Source organism: Gobius niger (assembly GCF_951799975.1).
Source record: "Gobius niger genome assembly, chromosome: 15".
Lineage (NCBI taxonomy): Eukaryota > Metazoa > Chordata > Actinopteri > Gobiiformes > Gobiidae > Gobius > Gobius niger.
Window position 1 is genome coordinate 1,214,301 of NC_136866.1, and position 21,799 is coordinate 1,236,099.

The window sequence follows — 21,799 nt, forward strand, 5'->3', positions numbered from 1 at the left end:
GAACAAACCCTGGCAGAGTTTCATCATGGGCCGTCATTGGCCGCGTTGACAACAAAAAAGTGCACCATGCTGTGGAACATGGAGGTGTTTCGCTGATGCCACTGGCTCCAGCAGCATAAAGAGAAGGTCCCGTTAGTGCCATCTCAGTCTCCTGACCTCAATATCACTGAACCACTGTGGGGAGAGCTCACATGTGCAGTTCATGCAAAACAGCCCAGGAGCTGACAGGAACTGAAGGCTTTTTGCCAAGAAGAATGGGCCGCTTTACCAATAAAGAACCTCATCCACATCTAACACAAAAGACTCCAAGCTGTCGTTGACGATAAAGGAGGAAATAGACGGTATAAAAACTGGGGTGTGTAAATTTTTGATCTGGGTCACTTTCTTTTTTCACTATGATTTAAAAAGAGCAAACTCAGTCGATGAATGGCTTCACACAACCACTAACTCTGAGTGAAAAACAAAACAAAAAACTTGTGTGTTATTTTTCTTATTCTTATGAAAAATAAAACATTCTGCCAGTGTATGTAAACCTTTGAGCACGACTGTATGGGATCAACATTATTATGTTATTCAGCACAATCTGGATGGAAAGTCCAACGAATCTTTATGGAAAACGGGCATTTTCTGTCATTACAATATCGCCTCATTATAGGGGAGCTTTATCAGTAAATTGTTGTATATCAAGTGTATGTCAAAGGAAAAAGCATATTGTCATTAGTTTGGTTTGCTGCATTAGCTGACGCTGTTCTAAAACCTCCCACATGTTGTGCGGCTCTGAACGGGAGCGCCTGCGTGGCTCTGAACGGGAGCGCCTGCGTGGCTCTGAACGGGAGCGCCTGCGTGGCTCTGAACGGGAGCGCCTGTGTGGCTCTGAACGGGAGCGCCTGTGTGGCTCTGAACGGGAGCGCCTGTGTGGCTCTGAACGGGAGCGCCTGCGAGAGCCGGAGCGGAGACTGCGGCGGCTTCCACTAAACCCCGCGCGGAGCTAAAAGAAGTGCGCAGCGGGACGGCTTTGAAGCCTAAAGTCTACAGTCTTTACAGGCCCGTTCAAACACAGGCGCTGTAAGTGGAACCCCTGGAACAGTCGGGACATTGACCAGGATGTGCGCCCCGCTTGCTGCCTGAGGGGAAGCTCTTGAAGAGGGGAGTATATAGGACTCAGGCAAAATGCAAGTGTTAAAGTAAAGGCGAATGGTTTACGCTCATGCAGAGGCTATTGGTGGTAATTGAAGACTCTGGGTCATCTGTAATTTTAGACTTTGTTCGTTTTAATCAAAGATAGTCCCTTTATGCTTTAGGAATGCATTTAAAGGCCCACGTTTTTCCATGCTGAGATATGTTCTCACCTGAGCTTACACGAGTCGGTGCGTACCTGTCTGGTCTTTGTGCGTGCGCTCAGTCTGTTGTTAGCGTCTGGCCTCTCCCAATGTATTCCTATGGCTCCAAACGGGGTGAAGTTAGAAGCGACCGAGCTCTTCCACAGGCACAAAGACCAGACAGGTACGGATCAACTCGTCTAAGCTCAGGTAAGAACATGTCTCAGAGCAGAAAAACGGTGAACTATTCCTTTACGTTCAGTGTTTTTCTGGTTTAGACACTAGGGCTGTGCAATTAATGGAAATTCGATTACGATTTCGATTACAACAGTAAACGATTACAAAATTAGCATAATCGCAAAAAATCGATTATAATTTTTTTCTTCAATTTTTTTTTTTTTTTTTCCCCACATTTTTTTTCTAATTTTTAATTTTGGGATTTTTGTCACTTTTTTTTTATGGATCTTTGTCTTTTTCTGCTGGATTTTTATCATTTTTTTTGATGGATTTTTGTCTTTTTTTTGATGGATTTTTGTCTTTTTTTATGGATTTTTGTCTTTTTTTTTTAATGGATTTTTGTCTTTTTTGCTGGATTTTTGTCATTTTTTTTGATGGATTTTTGTCTTTTTTTTGATGGATTTTTGTCTTTTTTTATGGATTTTTGTCTTTTTTTTTTAATGGATTTTTGTCTTTTTTTGCTGGATTTTTGTCATTTTTTTGATGGATTTTTGTCTTTTTTTGCTGGATTTTTGTCATTTTTTTGATGGACTTTTTGTCTTTTTTATGGATTTTTATCATTTTTTCTGATGGATTTTTGTCATTTTTTTGCTGGATTTTTATCATTTTTTTAATGGATTTTTTTAAAGGCAACAAATAATCGTTTGAATAATCGTGATTTCAATTATGACAAAAATAATCGGGATTATTATTTTTTCAATAATCGAGCAGCCCTATTAGACACCGTTTACGCCCAGTTTAGTCCTGGTCTGGCCCTGATCGAGGCCTTGTGGTGATCGGAAGGTCAAATGTTGCATGAGGTGCCACTGCCGATGCTGAAGATAGAGTTCGCCAACAACCAACAATAAGCAAATCATTTCATTCAACAATATCTGCTTGTCAGCTCGTTGAACAACTGAACACCTTAAAAGGAAGTGCACGGGGCAAAATCCAGGTCCCAGATTTAGCCGCTGATGAAATCTGGAGAACATTTTTGTCTCCTGGCGTGTTTTGTCTAATGCGCGGCTTGCACTAAGTCAAATATTTGAACGGTTTTGGCTTTGACTCTCCCCCCCTGTGCTCTCTGCTTCTCCCCGGCAACTTCAGACAAACAGCAGACGTGACTTCTGTAACACTATCTGGACTTAATGCAACAAAATGGCTTAGAAAAATGGGAAAGGGGGGAGGGGGGAGTAAACACATTATATAAATCAGCCGGGTCCTTGGGTCGTTTTCGTCCCGCGCTCGCCCGCAGACACACATGTGCGGCCGCGTCCACTCATGACATCACTGTAACCAGAAGAAAGCCCAGGCCCAAACCCAGGCCGGAGCCGAGCCAGGCTGACGTCACCGCGGCCATTCACTCCATGTCGATTACGTAATGCGGAGCCCGGTGCCTGCAGGACGGTGCGTGTGCGTGTGCGTGTGCGTGAGCCTGTGCGCCCGAGTATGAGCTCGTAGGGAACACATAATTGCAAGCTCATGTGTCTGTCAGGGGGCGAGGACTGGCCGTGGAGTTCGCCATGACACAATGTTTGGGTTATGCAACGTTACAGTAGAGCCAAGAGAGTACACGGCCTTTTCTGGTAGTGGGAGAGCGCAGAGAGCAGCGAAGAGCTCACACACGTTTACAGGGAGGAAACTTTGATAAACAAATCGCAACAATCACAGACCTGAACTCAGACCTGAACTTAAACAGCCACATCAAAGCAATCACATCAGCAGCTTTTTACCATCTGAAAAACATGGCTAAGATCAGAGGAATAGTGTCAAAACCAGACTTAGAGAGACTTATCCATGCGTTTGTCTCCAGCAGGTTAGATACTGTACCGGCTGCTCACCGGCCTCTTTAAACGAGCTGTCAGAGCTACAGAACATCCAGAACGCTGCTGCTCGAGTCCTGACAAGAACCAGGAAATACGACCATATTAGTCCAGTGCTCCGGTCTCTGCACTGGCTTCCTGTCGCTCAGAGAATAGACTTTAAAACAGCTCTGCTTGTCTACAAGTCTTTTCATGGTTTAGCTCCAAAGTACATCTCTGACATGTTACAGCCGTATGAACCATCTCGGGCCCTGAGAACTTCAGGGAGGGGCCTCCTGGTGGTTCCCAGAGTCAGCAACTGCAGGTGTCGTAGCAAGTTACGATTTTCTAACTTATTAATTGTCTTGGAGAGTAAATCCTACACTGACAGGAAAGGCGACGGGACAGAGAGTTACTGTGCATCCAATTATACAATGGAAATATTTGTTTTCACTCAAACTTTGCTGTAAATACTGTTTAAAGTGACGTTAGCCCACAGTTAGCTTTGCCCGTTAGCATGTTAGCTTCTTCTTCATGATTCCATTAGTGTGAATTGGGGCCTCTGACCCGGTGCAGGCAAAGTTGCAAACATGGTTTTCTGTCCAGAGACACCAGGGGGCGATGAAAGACCCTCCAATCGTCCCATAAACACTTGTATCACCCCCACAGGGACTACGGGGAGGGTTTATTAAGGTAAACACGTTACTTAGTGCTGCTTTAAATGTTAACGCGTGGTCCCTTGCACTCATTTCTTTAGATTAGATTCTCCAATCAAGGACACATTTCACTTATTTCAAGATGACTTTTTGCAGTGTAGTGATAATGTGCCGATACACTGCAAAAAGTCACATCTTGATCAGTTAAAATGAGTGGAATTAAGAATATTCTACCCTATTTGGACAATCAGACATGTGAACACAACATGGTCTAGAGTCACCACTGATACATGTCTGGCTGTGTGGAAGATTGTGGCGTTTTGTGTATTGTCCCTTTCTGATCTTTTTATCTGTGAACATTTACCTACTTTTTACATATTTAATGTTGTCGTTCATCTGTCTCTTTCTGTCTCTGTGATGGTGTTTTTTCTGTACGTTTGTGCCTGTGTTTGTCCGTCTGTCATGACATCAGCCTGCCCTGGGACGACTGATGAAAATGAGCCTGTATGGCTAAACTCCGGCACATTTACAACACCTCCCACCCACTGCACGGGACTGTAGAAGAGCTGAGCAGCTCTCTCAGTGGCAGACTGAGACACCCTCAGTGCAGGACGGAGCGCTACCGCAAAGCCTTCATCCCCACTGCTGTCAGACTGTGCAATAAGACTGTGAAGTAACATGTGCAATAATCTCTGGATCAGCTGCACTTTATTAACTCTGTGTGATCTTCCTGAACGCCGACTGTAACAAGTGAATTTCTCCTTTGTGAGATCAATAAAGGATTATCTTATCTTACATGTTGAAGAAACACATGTTGATTAATGTGCACTGTCCCAATTCAAATAAAGATATGAAAAAAAAGAGGGAAGTATAGGGTACTTGCGAAGTGGCGAAATCTGCCAATGGAATGAGTAGTAGTTACACATATTTCAAGTCAAATTAAATTCATGATCTAATTTTAAGCACAAGAAGATCTTTTTTCTTGTTTAATGTTCAAAAATACTTGCTCCACTGGCAGATTATCTTACTCAAACGTACCCACTTTTAGATTCCTTTTTGTCGTGTATATTTTGCCGCCCTAATTGACAATACTCACCCTTACTTCACCAAACAACTAACATCACCGAATCTGCTCAAGACTTCTGCCTCAACTTCGACAGCACCACCGTCACTCCGTCCCCGCTCATCCGCAACCTCGGTGTTCTCCTCGACCCCACTCTTTCCTTCGAACCCCACATCAAGCAAACAACCCGGACTGCTTTCTTCCATCTCAAAAACATATCACGACTCCGCCCATCCCTCACTTTCTCCGCCGCTGAAACTCTGATTCACGCCTTCATCACATCTAGAATCGAGTACTGCAACAGCGCCCTCTACGGCTCACCATCCAAAACCCTCAACAAACTCCAGTACATCCAAAACTCCGCTGCCCGCCTCCTCACGCACACTCGCTCCCGTGAACACATCACCCCTGTCCTTCAGAACCTCCACTGGCTCCCCGTCCCTCATTCAGTTCAAGGTCCTCCTCATCACTTTCAAAGCCCTCCATAATGTGGCCCCTCCAGACCTCACCGACCTCCTCCACCATCACACTCCATCCTGCTCCCTCCGCTCCTCCAACGCCGAACCTGGGGAGACCGAGCCTTCTCCATCGCCGCCCCCACACCCTGGAACTCACTGCCCCCACCGCTCTGTGCCTGTTCTGACCCCCCCACCTTCAAGAAACAACTCAAAACCCACCTCTTTAAAAAGGCTTTTAATACTGAATAACTGCCCTCTATTTTAATGTGCTCATTTTATGTGTGATTTTATTCTTGTTTTCTGTAAAGCGTCTTTGAGTGTCTTGAAAAGCGCTATACAAATAAAATGTATTATTATTATTACTTGTAAGGACAAAGGGCGACAGTCGGCGTGATTCATTAACGCTCGAGCCACAGCGGTTCCTCGGACTGTCTGCTGATGAAGTCTGTGACGACTCCCCCCAACACCGATTACTCACTCAAACATCACATTGTCAAACACAGACAAGGGCCGGCGGAGTGTCTTGCCCAAGGACACGACACACTTGATTTGCTCGAAAGTGAAAACTGCACAAGTTCATCAATCCGGACCCAGATCTAAAGAGATGAATGTCCTGATTTCCAGCCATTGCAACAAAAGCGTGCGCTGCTGTTTTGCTGTGAATGGCCGGGCCTGGAGTGGGTACACAATGGCTTAAGTGACTTCGAGTGCATTAGAAACGGGAGGAGGAGGGGGGGGGGGGAAAGATTCACTTAATGCTGCAGCGCACTTCACTCCACGCACATATCCATAGACAGAGTGGCTCTAGCGCCGCCTCCTCAGGACAGGAAATCCTCCCGCCCACGCACTGCTGTTTCCCCGGCAACGGCAGCAGCGTCAGCGTTAGCATTTCTCCACGGCGGCGGAGGACACTCGAGAGGGAGAGCGGGGAAGAGATCGTCTTTTAAAAGAATCAGATGAACGAGGGGGGTGTTCGTGTCGGTGAAATGTGTCTGAGGAGGCGGCCGCGTTGCCAAGGTCCAGCCAAGGTCAGCCAAGGTGGAGAAAGGACTGACAAACAGGTGGCTCTGAAGCAGTGTGTGACTTTGTGTCGCTGCAGAACTAATCTGTGCCCTTTATAATCACCGCATACTGGACAGGGTTTCCACGAGGCATTAAAAAGCATTAAAAGTGATTCAATTATCCATCCATCCGTTTTCTTACGCTTGTCCGTTGCCAGGTCGTCCCAGCTGCCCAAACCACATTGCACCGGCCCCTTATGGCGCCTCCTGGAGGTGGTGACTCACGGTTCTAACCGGGCCTGTCGGTCTCTCATGAGGGGCTTCAGAACCGCTCTTTGTCTGACCCGTCACCTATAGGACCTGTTTGCCCTGGGAGACGACCCTACATCGACAACAGAGCCCCCAGGATCATCCGGGCGCTCAAACCCCTGCACCACGTTAAGGTGGCGGCTCCAGGAGGGGACGTTCAAATAACTGCGCCAAAACCAAGGCCTTAAGTGTCATTGAAAAGCATTAATTTGGATTCAAACTGACCTTAAATGTACATGTGTTGGAAAATGTTGACATTGCTCAAAAGTTGCCCAAGCTGTATTTGGACTTAAAAGTGGCATAAACCCTGATACGTGTTTTAAAGGAACAGGCCACCATTTTTACACACTGAGACATGTTCTTACCTGAGCTTAGACGAGTTGATGTGAACCTGTCTGGTCTTTGTGCCTGCCCTCAGTCACGCAAAGCGACCAGAGATGTTGTTAGCATTTGGCCTCTCCCAGTACATTCCTATAGCTCCAAACGGGGGTGAAGTTAGAAGCGACCGCGCTCTTCCACGGGCACAAAGACCAAACAGGTACGGATCGACTCGTCTAAGCTCAGGTAAGAACATATCTCAGTGTGGAAAACGGTGGCCTGTTCCTTTAAATGTATTCATTCATTTACTTTTGCAAGGGAAGGACAGCGAGTAAGGACCTGAGGAACCACTGCTCATGGACACAAGTCCCCCCAATTGTTCTCACACTCCTCATAACGTTCATGCAGCTGGTGACGGACGTGTCTCTATTGTTCGAGGTCAGTTCGCTCACGTACCGTGTGTTTGTGCTTCGCTTTTCCCTGTGTTCTAAAGCCACGCAGGGACACGATGCCTTTACATCACCGCAACTACATAATAACTTTACACATTTCTCTCTTCGCGTTCAGTTGTTTGCAGTCACACTAATAAATTGTCTCCGTGTGCAAAATGCCGTCCAGCACCCAGAGATTAACTTGAGGCACTGTTTATAAAGGGCTGTATGTGAGCTTAGAGAACCAGATAGATCATGGAAACAATCTGAAACTTTTGCTTAAGAAGTTGGATCTTTCATCTCACCTTCCATGCGCTTTTGACCTTCCCAAAATGGCCACTGCATCGACACTAGGGCTGAAACAACTAATCGATTAATCGACAACTAATCGATTACTAAAATAGTTGTCAACTATTTCAGTCATCGATTAATCGTTTTTTAGTAAACACAGACTAAAATAGAGCAAAAAAGACATGACAATTATGTATTTTGGATGAAAACCTACTTTGTTTTTAAAGTTCGGGTCTGCAGTGTTTTGTACATTGTAAATTTCATAAATATCTGTCTTTGTCTCGTCCAATCAGAAGCAGAATTAGCACAAAGAGCCTCCCACAAACGTTTACTTTAAGTTTCCTCCATCAACACGTCCTCGAGCGGCGCCACTTTAGCTTTATGTGGTCAAAAAATTGAAAAAATACAATTTCCATGCACCTTTCACAGCCAAGCGATTCATCGATTCATCGTAAAAATGATCGGTAGATTAATCGATTACCAAAATAATCGTTAGTTGCAGCCCTGATCGACACACGCTCTAGCACGCCTTCTTATTAAAATCAATCTTTGTTTTTTTTCCCCCCCAGAAGAGGAGCGTGAGTTCACTGAGCCGCTGATACTCGCCACACTGCAAAAAGTATTTAACTCGATCAGTATAAACATCTCAATTTGAGCACAATAATCCAAATTTTAGTTGTTTTGACGAGTTAAGAAGTTGTTGGGCATTTGTCCCGGATTATTTCACTTGTTCTGAGATGTTTCTGACTCGTTTCGATGCATTTCGTCCTTATTTCAGGTCATTTTCTTTGCCAATGGGGAAAGAAAATTGGTCTTATCTCATTGGCAATTTTACTTTCTTATTTCAAGCGAGATTTACCCTAGAACTGGTGTGAAATGTCCTCAAACAAGCAAAGCAAACTCGGTCCGATCAGGAAAAGTGTCTAAATGAGTGAAAACCGCTCAAAACAAGATACATTTCCTCAATTCAAGTCATTTAAGCCAATGCTTGATATTCACTTTTTGTAGTGCACACGGCCGCCCTCACTATTTGTCATCCATGGCCCTCCACCAAACGTGACATCAGCCCTGGTGAATATAGAAAACTTTTCCCCATTTACAAGGCCTATTTTTGCACCCGCTGACGTCTCTCAGTGCAGCGCGGTTATGTGTGTGTGTGTGTGTGTGGGTGTGTGTGCTGTAGCTTTACACGCTTGGATACACTGAAAAGAATGCCACGCAAAAACTTCATACACACATATCAGCAGTGACTTCTAAGTAAAAACAAACGTCCTATGACTCGATTACGCGCTCGGCCCCGGAGAACGTGAAACACTTTCCCTCCACGATGCCTTTTCAAAGCGGCGTCTTTATGCAGGGGGGGGGCGGGCGGCGGTCGTAGCTCAGCGCGGCTAAGCAGAGGAGCTAATTGAGTAGAAGTGCCCAGTGCTGCTGCCGTGGACAATGAGTCTATTTGGAATCAGCAGGAGGCCTATTCAAGACAATTGGAACCCAGGGAACGAGCGAGCATTATTCTTCCCCAAAGCCACGGCGCACACTTAAGGTCCTCTGCGTGTTCTCCGCAATTTAAGCCTCTCCTGTTGTTTGAACGCATTAACATAAAAGGCGCCGCGGTGGTGTTCAACTCTCGTATGAAATGGTATCTGTAAACGCTACCATTAAGCAGCTTTATGTGCTTTTGAACGGACGATGTGAAGAACAGGCGAGTCTTTTAGCAGCTCCGCCGAATTCGCATCGTTTTTTGTTTCCCTTACTTTGCAAATCCCTACACAAGCTTTCTCCATGATCTGCCTGAGAAATGACTTTTTCCTTTACCTTTACGCTCTCAAGTTACGCCGCCTGATTCTCAAATTTCCCCCCCCCGGCCATTGGGGGAATGTTTTGAAAGACAACACCGTTTATTTGAATTAGCTCCTTCTACAGAAAACATTAGCGCTTGGGCATAAATTAGGTCAACACGAGCCGCGCTAGTTCCTCTCAGATTAGGGCGCTGTTTTTTTGTTTTTTTGTTAATAAGACTTTATTTTTAAATAACAAAACACATACACACATACACAAATAACACTGAGCAGACTATATAAAACAAATTAAACATGAAATAAATAGAAGATGGGCACACCATGAAAAAACAAAACAAAATACAATGATTCTTCCAACACGGGCAACAACATCAAAGTTAAACACGGTATTATTCATCTAAAATATTAGGCTACTGTAGCTGATCCTTTAATAATAACATCTCTAAGATTTCCAGGTAGGTGATCTATAAGAGGCTGCCAAATATCTCAAAACAAATCATCATTTCCTCTCAATTTAGCACTTATCCTTTCCATTGGCAACACTTTAAAAATCTCACTGTACCACTCTGTGACTGTAGGTGGTTTGTCCATAATCCACTTGTTCAATATACTTTTCCTAGCCAAGGAAAGGAATTGTTTCAATAATTTAGAATTAGATTATGTTGTTTTAGTAGGCAGTCCCAATAAAAACTGACCTGGATCTAATAGGGCGCTGTTTTGATAAATAGTCCGAAAAGTGGAAGACGTTTTCAGCTCAAATCCTCACGAAACAAAGTGGCGATAATCTAGTTTTCTGGCGTCATCTCGGAATCGGGAGAAAAAAGAAAGAAAAAAAAACTATTTTGCCAAAGAAATCTATTACTCAGCCCTACAAAGCCACGCGCCGCTTGTACGTTTTTGTCATCGTTTGTAAGCGGGTTATGTTCCGTCGATTTTTTTTTTGAAGGCCTTTTAACCGCGTGAATCATGAGCTTTTAACACGCTCATCAAACCGCCGGGCGAGCGTCGGTCAGCTGTGAACTCGTCGTTTGTCAGAGCGAGATGAAGGTCGCGCGGGGTAACGTCGCCGCCGGGCTTTCAGGAGCCGCTGAATCACTGCTTTCGGGGGCTTTTTTTTTTTTTGAATAAGAATATCGTCTCCTTTATGCCTATTTTGAGAGAGCGGGGCATGAAATTTGCAACGCGCGCCAGCTGGGTTGGATGAATAACTGAACTAGTGGTGGACTCGAAGCATTGTCATACATCGAAGTCGTGTGTTGTTAACAGTGATTACAAAGAGATGATGGCTTAAAGGAACAGGCCACCGTTTTTCCACACTGAGATATGTTCTTACCTTAGCTTTGACGAGTTCTTTAGGACCTGTCTGATCTTCAGTCACGTAAACACAGCGCAGACGGCGTTAGCATTTAGCCATTTTTGTCATTTTTTTGTTGATTTTTTGTCACATTTTTGTTGAATTTTTATTGAATTTTTGTTGAATTTTTGTCGATTTTTTGTAATTTTTTTGTTGAATTTTTGTCCAATTTTTGTCTTTTTTTGTAAATTTTTTGTCCATTTTTTATTGAATTTTTGTCATTTTTTTGTTGAATTTTTATTGAATTTTTGTCACATTTTTGTCACATTTTTTGTTTAATTTTCAGTCACGTAAACACAGCGCAGACGGCGTTAGCATTTAGCCTCTCCCTCTCTCCTCTATAGCTCCAAAACAGGTCGAGATAGAAGCTACCAAGCTCTTCCACGTTTTCCCTATTTAAATATGGTTACGTGAAGTGTTCCACTACAAAGTATAATTACACACAATTAAACAATGTGGATTTTCTAAGCGGATAAAAGGGGGGACTATATTGTAAGGCGTAATAATACCAGGAGTAGTTTGAAATCCGCGCTGTAATCTTCACTTTACTGTGCGGATGCCAAACCACTCCTGGTATTATTACTCCTTACAATATAGTCCCCCCTTTTATCCGCTTAGAACAGGGGTGTCCAAATGCGGCCCTCAGACCAATTTTTGGTGGCCCTCTGCCTTCGTGCTGAATCAGGACACATTGTCAGAGATAGTCCTTTTTATTTGAAATGTAATAATTCTACACAATTCTAACCAAACAACTAACCTTTTACTGTGAGACTGAGCTGCATGAAGGTTTTGAGCAGAAATAAAGGTGTGGGCGCAATTTAAACCTCTGCTAGTCAAAGGTTTTGCGGCACAAACCACCGATCTACGGCCCTTCCCCTGTGTACGCTTCAGTATGCGGTATCTCAGTATGTAAAAACGGTGGCCTATTCCTTTAAGGCCGGTTGAATCCTCCTTTTCGACCATATAGCAAGGTTGCCTCTTCAGTGAACTCCAGCTCGATCAGCACTTGCAATGTTACCCTTTTGTGCATTTACATAGGACTTACTTAGTCCGAAAAGCAACAGGTCCCAATCTGTCAAAAGCTCAAAAACAATGTGACGTCGTCCACTCTTCCCAGCGTCCGTCGTACAGCGTTCCCGCCTTTGACACAGCGGGGGGAAAAGAAAGTAAAGCTTGGGTTTAGACACGAGGGCTTGGAGGTAGTTAATGATGCTTTGATGGTTCTCTTTTTCGGTGGGTGTGAAGGCTGCCTAATTAGTTTAACTATATTTAGTGCGCTGCTGGGATCGAGCTCCACTCAGCTCTCGAACGGCGGAGGAAGGAGAGGCATTATCCCGAGCGCCGGCACACAGGGGGAGGTTTTACACGTGAATGTGGCCCAGCAGTTTCCATCATGGGCACGTCGGGCCACTTTAGCAAGACGTAACAGTAGAGATTTGATCCATTTGACTGTTTCACATGAAGGCATGATCAAACACGGCAACTGCTGGGCTGGAGTTGTGGAAGTAGGACTGGTTTTAACCATCGGATCTGGCTTTCCAGCACTTACCACAGGTTTTTTCAGAGTCGTTTTGTTAGACGACCTTCCCAAACAGAACTTTAAGGAGCAAAAATGAACTTGAGAACTGACAAAAGTGGGATAAAGAGACTCAACCAGGTCTAAGCAAAGTAGGGCTGAAACAACTAATCGATTAATCGACAACTAATCGATTACTAAAATAGTTGTCAACTATTCCAGTAATCGATTAATCGTTTTCTAGTAAACACAGACTTAATTTGAGCAAAAAAGACATGACAATTGTGTATTTTGGATGAAAACCTACTTTGTTTTTAAAGTGAGGGTCTGCAGCGTTTTGTACATCGTAAATTTCATAAATATCTGTCTTTGTCTCGTCCAATCAAAGCAGAATTAGCACAAAGAGCCTCCCACAAACGTTTACTTTAAGTTTACTCCATCCACGTGTCCTCAAGCGGCGCCACTTTAGCTTTATGTGATAAAAAAAATGGAAAAAAAATACAATTTCCATGCACCTTTCACAGCCAAGCGATTAATCGATTCATCGTAAAAATAATCGGTCGATTAATCGATTACCAAAATGATCGTTAGTTGCAGCCCTAAAGCAAAGGGAAGCAAACCAACCTACAGGCATCCTCACTGCAAGATCAGGAACTACAGTGTTGTTTGTGGGCCTTTCGATGTGCAGTTTAGGACCGTTTTTGTTTCTTATCTGTTGGGACAATACCGTAACCTGATGATGTGCATGCGTGGCTGATCGAGAACTACCGACTTTTGAGGTTTTCTTCCACAAAACGCACATAGTGACAGCCCGTCTATGCCCCTCCTGTCGTCGCAGCACCTGGCGTCCTCATTCTACAGCAGGGGTCTCAAACTCATTTGGACTGGGGGCCAAAAATGTGAACCCAGTGATGGTCGGGGGCCGCAACAGCCTTTTATATTAAGTCAATTATGATTTAGCAACTTTTAATTGTTTGCTATAATATAACTTAAAATACCCTGTACATTACCTATCTGCACATGTTTAAGCTTCACTGACCTCAGGCCTTTGTGTGACCGACAGTTAGAGAGCTGATATGGTTTATATTTTTTACTGTCAATGTTGCTGTAGTTATTTGTAGTGTTTGAATACATTTCCATATTCTCTATTTTTTATTTAACTATGGATCATGTGTCCTTAATAAAGATTATATTTATTGACATGATGATGTAGCTCTGAGAGAAAAGGCTCCTCACTTTACTGTTGTGACTCTTTTAAACACTAATACAATGTATTCGATTTACAATGTCATAAAGATGGTGTAGATGGTGACAATGAAGTGACTGATTATGAATTAATAGCAACAATAATAATAAAATAATAGGATAATAAATTAACCAATAATGATATAATAGCATAAAATATCAAATAAATTACATTTATTAATCAATCATATAATGTGGTCGTAATTAATATAATCAATAATATTGTGTCCACTAAAAGTACTTAACTAAAAACAAAAAACAACAAGGAACAAATGTTCAACTTAAGATTGGTGACTCGTTGTTTTTGGCAGTGATGGGTATTTGTAATTATTGAGTTTTCTTTCCCTGTCTTTGAACCAGCAGAATGTTGTAACATAAATATTGATGATGGTAAAGTCACTGGAATATGATAAAATGACTTTATGTCATATCTTCTTTGTGCATAGTAAATGAATGTATCTATTTCTTAAGTACGAAAGGGGGTAGGCTCTAACAAGCTGAAGCTTCTGCCTACTCCTTTTGAGCATCATATCCACGTTATTTATTTATCTATTTGGCTATTTATCTATTTGGCTATTCACCTATGCATGTATCTCTCTTTTGCTGAATTACTGTGCTGAACTCTGTTCCTATGAAGAACTTTGTGGAGCTCAGATGCTCAAATAAAAAAGATGAATTGAATTGAATAAAGGTGCTTTTTGTCCTGTTGCAGAGCTGAAACTTTTCCAGCACATGTTTAGCTGCACAACTGAAGTTTCTCCTCATGTTCTGACGTCTCCATCTGTTTCAGAAGCTCCTCTCTCTCAGTCGCTGCTTTTAGTCTGTTTTTTTGTTGAAAAAAGTTGATAAGTCGTCTGCAGAAGCGCCGCATCTCCCTTCCCCGTCTGATGTTGACATTCTCCTGGGAAATGTAGTTCTAACGTGTTTAATGCAATTTACCGGCGGGCCGCATATAATATAAATAAGCAATTATCTCACGGGCCGCAAAAAATTACCTCGCGGGCCGCATTTGGCCCCCGGGCCGCATGTCTGAGACGCCTGCTCTACAGGATATTCTCGTCGCTCGTCTTCGTGCGATGTACAGCGCGGACACCCAGCGCCATATGGGCCTCGGCTCCCCCACCGCTTTGTGCAATCAGATATCAAAGGAGCCGTTTTACACTGTTTATAGGGAGTATATTATAGTCCGGCGAAGAAGAAAGTGAAATCCTCCTTTTCTATTCATTCATACATGAATTATAGATCCATTAGGGAGCGGGGCCGAGGGAATCCGACCAACAACAGCGGCGCGCCTGGCAATAACCCGGCGATTTAGACGTTTACATTAGGCCGGTGTCTGGGGTGGAGTCTGGGGTTCAATATTCAATTTACACACATCAGACAGCGCTCAATGAAGAACGGCCGCCGTCTAATGACTCTCTTAGCGCTACTTTACAGAAACACTATGTCCAAGACCGGTGTGGGAATCTGGAGAGGATCGTGCGCTCGTGTAGAAAGAGCTTCTCCTGATGCCCTTCCTGAGGATCACCAGGATTGAGCGATGGGGTTTAAAGCTGCTACCCACACTTCAAAAAGTATTTAACTAGATCAGTAAAAACATCTCAATTTGAGCACAATAATCCAAATTTTAGTTGTTTTGACGAGTTAAGAAGTTGTTGTGCATTTGTCCTGGATTATTTCACTTGTTCTGAGATGTTTCTGACTCGTTTCGATACGTTTCGTCCTTATTTCAGCTCATTTTCTTTGCCAATGGGGAAAGAAAATTGTTCTTATCTCATTGGCAATTTTACTTTGTTATTTCAAGCGAGATTTACCCTAGAACTGGTCTGAAATGTCCTCGAACAAGCAAAGCAAACTCGGTCCGATCAGGAAAAGTGTCTAAATGAGTGAAAACCGCTCAAAACAAGAAACATTTCCTCAATTCAAGTCATTTAAGACAATGCTTGATATTTACTTTTTGTAGTGTGACTAAAAAGTAAAAAAAAAAAATGACCACAAAAACTGCAAAAATGACAAAAAACTACAAAAATATGACAAAAACCTACAAAAATATGACAAAAAAATACAAAAATATGACAAAAACTACAAAAATATGACAAAAAAAATGACAAAAATATGACAAAAAAACTACAAAAATATGACAAAAAAATGACAAAAATATGACAAAAAAACTACAAAAAAATGACAAAAAACTACAAAAATATGACAAAAAAAATGACAAAAATATGACAAAAAAACTACAAAAATATGACAAAAAAACTACAAAAATATGACAAAAAACTACAAAAATATGACAAAAAAACTACAAAAATATGACCAAAAACTACAAAAAAATGACCAAAAAAAATGCAAAAACATGCACTGCAAAAAGTAATTAACTAGATCAGCATAAACATCTCAATTTGAGCACAATAATCCAAATTTTAGTTGTTTTGACTGGTTAAGAAGTTGTTGGGCATTTGTCCTGGATTATTTCACTTGTTCTGAGATGTTTCTGACTCGTTTCGATACATTTCGTCCTTATTTCAGGTCATTTTCTTTGCCAATGGGGAAAGAAAATTGGTCTTATCTCATTGGCAGTTTTACTTTCTTATTTCAAGCGAGATTTACCCTAGAACTGGTCTGAAATGTCCTCAAACAAGCAAAGGAAACTCGGTCCGATCAGGAAAAGTGTCTAAATGAGTGAAAACCGCTCAAAACAAGAAACATTTCCTCAGTTCAACTCATTTAAGACAATGCTTGATATTTACTTTTTGTAGTGCAGGAACAAAACTACAGCTCAAGCCAGACAAATCCCCAAAATGACAATTGAAAACAGTGTGTCACATGGAGGCAGCGTGATTTGGATGTTTTGTCGATAAAAAGGTTTCCATCCCTTGACTTCGATCAATCAAATGTTATTTGTTTAGCGCCCGACAACAACCAGAAGGTGCCCAGAGCGCTTTCCAGGATAAAAACAAGAATCACAGTAGACGACAATAAAAACAACAACACATAAAAGCAGCAGTGGAGTCGGTGGCTCTGGATCGAAAGCTTTTCTGAAAGGATGTGTGATTTAAAAACACTCGGCTCAGCGATGTTTCGAGGCTGGACCGGAAGTGCGTTCCACGGCGAATGACCGGCCTCCAAACTTTGTGTGTTTGGGAGTGACGAGGGAGGTGTGTTCAGAGGAGGAAGAGTTCTGGCTGGTTCGTAGACCGATGCTAAGGTCGGCCGGGGCCAGACCATCGACGGCCTTGAACACAAACATCAGGACCTTAAAGTCCACCAGCTGGAGACAGTGGAGAGAGCGGAGGACTTCACTTCTGACAGGCCAGAGCACCGGAGTGGAAACTTTCTTACTCACTCATCAGCTCCTGAACATAATCCTCTCTGGCTGCTACACCTTCAGCGACAAACAAACATTTCAAATCACTTGTGCCGCGTTCAAAGCCTGATGAAACGGCAGCGAACGCTCAGCACTCCGACCGTCCGGAGAGCCGGGAAGAGGAACCGTGTCTGGCTCTGACCGAGTGTCTCTCCACGGGAGTGTCCATTGAGAGACGGGCCGGGGTGGAGGGCCAAGAACTCACATTGAGCGCAGCCATGGGGGGTCAATATGTGAATGAACGTTTGCCACGGAGGTGAATTATGAATGAGGCAGCACTCAGCCTCCCCAGTCTCTACAACCCCCCCCCCTGCACTCTGCTTCCTATCACCTCCTTCACTCCCTCCCCTCTCCATCTGATCCTCCCTTCCTTCCAACCATGCTCCACTCACTCCCTCCCTCCCTTCTCCTCCCCCCCCCCGTCTCAGACACGCCACATCTGAAAACATTCTCTCCTCTGCACATGCACATTTACCCAGAAGTCTAAGGGGCTTCTCTCACAGATAAAAGGCAAACAAGGGCTGCTGCACGTGCGCTCGCTCGCAGTCTCCCAGCTGTTTCCGAGGGGGGGCACTGGGCTGTGTAATCCAATGTGCTCGCGCTCCAGCCCCGCGTGCCACGCTCTCTCCCTCTCGCACGCTCTCTGTTGCTGTGCGTCGCGTCAGATCTGCCCGCTGCCCGCGCCTTCACGACCTGTGTGAGGGGAACTCTGGTTCGGCGGAAATTCCCTGAAACGTTGCGTCTTTTTTCCTTCCTTTCTCTCTCCCTCTCTCCCTCTCGCGCGCGCTCTCTCTCTCTCTCTCTCTCCAGGCAAAACAACTTTACCGGAGTGTCTGCTTCAACTTGAGCGCACAACCATTCATAATTTCCCCTTCTCCTCTGGAACCCTTCACTCCAGCTCGGTCACTCGCGCGCACACTTCCGTCCCCCTCCTTTTGGCACCAGCAGCGCATAGCAGTGCACGCGGGGGGACGTAACATACATCGGGGCAAGTCTATAGGCGTTTGCGCACACTTGGAACGCACGAGCCACACGAGCCACACGAGCATGCATCAACCCCCCCCCCCCCCCCCGAACCCCCAGAAAGTCACCTTAGAATATCCTCCCGACGAGCCCCTTCTCTCGGACTTCTCCTCGCGCGCGCCTCCTCGTCCGTCCGTCCGTCCTCGCTTCCTCTCTCTCCCACCGTTTCCCCCAAAATCCGTATCCTCTCGCGCCGCGCGCTCTCTCTCTCTGGCTTGCTCTTCGGACGCGTCGCAGCGATATCACTTCCCAGCGGTTTCCCGGAGCCCCTCCATGTCCGACCCGCGCCAGGCGTTCGTTTCCAGCAAGCCGAGTCCGGGGAGAGCCTACGTAGTTCCACGCATACGCACGCACGCGCACCGCCGCCGCCACACAGACACGAGCCCTCGCCGCCGCCGCCGCTGCTGCTGCCGCTGCCGCGTTCCTATGCTCTCCCTCTCTCTCTCTCCGCTCTGTTTACGGCTCGGCGGCTCGCTCTCTCCGCGCGCTCTTCACTGTCGGGGAAGAGCTACGGCGTGCGTGAGCGTGCGTGCGTGCGTCTGTGTATGTTTGTGAGTGCGCGCGTGTGTGTGTGTGTGTGTGTGTGCGCGCGCGCTCCGTGTGCCTTGCCCCGCCAGCAGCAGAAGAGAGGACTTCCCCCGGCGCGCGCCCCGGGTCCTAACGTCGGCCCGTTTCCACTGAAAGAATGTTGTTGTGGACGGAAGGCGCGCGCAAAGATCGTGTATGGCCAAGGAGATCCTATAGTTATGGCTAAGGAGATCCTATAGTTATGGCTAAGGAGATCCTATAGTTATGGCCGAGGAGATCTTATAGTTATGGCTAAGGAGATCCTATAGTTATGGCCGAGGAGATCCTATAGTTATGGCTAAGGAGATCCTATAGTTATGGCCAAGGAGATCCTATAGTTATGGCCAAGGAGATCTTATAGTTATGGCCGAGGAGATCCTATAGTTATGGCTAAGGAGATCTTATAGTTATGGCCAAGGAGATCCTATAGTTATGGCTAAGGAGATCCTATAGTTATGGCTAAGGAGATCCTATAGTTATGGCCGAGGAGATCCTATAGTTATGGCTAAGGAGATCTTATAGTTATGGCCAAGGAGATCCTATAGTTATGGCCAAGGAGATCTTATAGTTATGGCCAAGGAGATCCTATAGTTATGGCTAAGGAGATCCTATAGTTATGACCAAGGAGATCCTATAGTTATGGCCAAGGAGATCTTATAGTTATGGCCAAGGAGATCCTATAGTTATGGCCAAGGAGATCTTATAGTTATGGCCAAGGAGATCTTATAGTTATGGCTGAGGAGATCCTATAGTTATGGCCAAGGAGATCCTATAGTTATGGCCAAGGAGATCTTATAGTTATGGCCAAGGAGATCCTATAGTTATGGCTAAGGAGATCCTATAGTTATGGCCAAGGAGATCCTTTAGTTATGGCTGAGGAGATCCTATAGTTATGGCCGAGGAGATCTTATAGTTATGGCCGAGGAGATCTTATAGTTATGACCAAGGAGATCCTATAGTTATGGCTGAGGAGATCCTATAGTTATGGCCGAGGAGATCTTATAGTTATGGCCGAGGAGATCTTATAGTTATGGCTAAGGAGATCCTTTAGTTATGGCTGAGGAGATCCTATAGTTATGGCCGAGGAGATCTTATAGTTATGGCCGAGGAGATCTTATAGTTATGGCCAAGGAGATCTTATAGTTATGGCTAAGGAGATCCTATAGTTATGGCCAAGGAGATCTTATAGTTATGGCCAAGGAGATCCTGTAGTTATGGCCGAGGAGATCCTATAGTTATGGCCAAGGAGATCCTATAGTTATGGCTGAGGAGATCCTGTAGTTATGGCCGAGGAGATCCTATAGTTATGGCCAAGGAGATCCTATAGTTATGGCTGAGGAGATCCTGTAGTTATGGCCGAGGAGATCCTATAGTTATGGCCAAGGAGATCCTATAGTTATGATCAAGGAGATCCTATAGTTATGACCAAGGAGATCCTTTAGTTATGACCAAGGAGATCCTATAGTTATGACCAAGGAGATCCTATAGTTATGGCCGAGGAGATCCTATAGTTATGGCTAAGGAGATCCTATAGTTATGGCCGAGGAGATCCTATAGTTATGGCCGAGGAGATCCTGTAGTTATGGCTGAGGAGATCCTGTAGTTATGGCTGAGGAGATCCTATAGTTATGGCCGAGGAGATCCTATAGTTATGGCCAAGGAGATCCTATAGTTATGACCAAGGAGATCCTATAGTTATGACCAAGGAGATCCTATAGTTGTGACCGAGGAGATCCTATAGTTATGGTCAAGGAGATCCTATAGTTATGACCAAGGAGATCCTATAGTTATGACCAAGGAGATCCTATAGTTATGGCTGAGGAGATCCTATAGTTATGACCAAGGAGATCCTATAGTTATGACCAAGGAGATCCTATAGTTATGACCAAGGAGATCCTATAGTTATGACCAAGGAGATCCTATAGTTATGGCTAAGGAGATCCTATAGTTATGGCCGAGGAGATCCTATAGTTATGGCCGAGGAGATCCTATAGTTATGGCCGAGGAGATCCTATAGTTATGGCCGAGGAGATCCTATAGTTATGGCTGAGGAGATCCTATAGTTATGGCTAAGGAGATCCTATAGTTATGGCTGAGGAGATCCTATAGTTATGGCTGAGGAGATCCTATAGTTATGGCTAAGGAGATCCTATAGTTATGGCTGAGGAGATCCTATAGTTATGGCCAAGGAGATCCTATAGTTATGGCCAAGGAGATTCTATAGTTATGACCAAGGAGATCCTATAGTTATGGCCAAGGAGATCCTATAGTTATGACCAAGGAGATCCTATAGTTATGACCAAGGAGATCCTATAGTTATGACTAAGGAGATCCTATAGTTATGACTAAGGAGATCCTATAGTTATGACCAAGGAGATCCTATAGTTATGACCAAGGAGATCCTATAGTTATGACTAAGGAGATCCTATAGTTATGACCAAGGAGATCCTATAGTTATGGCTAAGGAGATCCTATAGTTATGGCCGAGGAGATCCTATAGTTATGGCTAAGGAGATCCTATAGTTATGGCCAAGGAGATCCTATAGTTATGGCTAAGGAGATCCTATAGTTATGGCTAAGGAGATCCTATAGTTATGACCAAGGAGATCCTATAGTTATGACCAAGGAGATCCTATAGTTATGGCCGAGGAGATCCTGTAGTTATGGCTAAGGGGATCCTATAGTTATGGCTGAGGAGATCCTATAGTTATGACCAAGGAGATCATATAGTTATGGCTGAGGAGATCCTATAGTTATGGCCGAGGAGATCCTGTAGTTATGGCTAAGGGGATCCTATAGTTATGGCCAAGGAGATCCTGTAGTTATGGCTGAGGAGATCCTATAGTTATGACCAAGGAGATCCTGTAGTTATGGCTGAGGAGATCCTATAGTTATGACCAAGGAGATCCTATAGTTATGGTCAAGGAGATCCTATAGTTATGGCCGAGGAGATCCTATAGTTATGGCCAAGGAGATCCTGTAGTTATGGCCAAGGAGATCCTATAGTTATGGCTGAGGAGATCCTATAGTTATGGCCAAGGAGATCCTATAGTTATGGCTGAGG

General features: G+C 44.2%; 1 protein-coding gene across 1 annotated transcript in view; it reads right to left on the minus strand.

Moving 5' to 3' along the window:
• The window catches only part of ches1 (checkpoint suppressor 1), a 200,550-nt gene extending 182,238 nt beyond the window's left edge, over positions 1-18,312 (minus strand). The window contains exon 1 of the mRNA XM_079571824.1: positions 18,237-18,312. The gene's annotated coding sequence lies outside the window, so the exon portion shown is untranslated. The remainder of the gene's footprint in view (positions 1-18,236) is intronic.
• Positions 18,313-21,799: the final 3,487 nt, after the last annotated feature.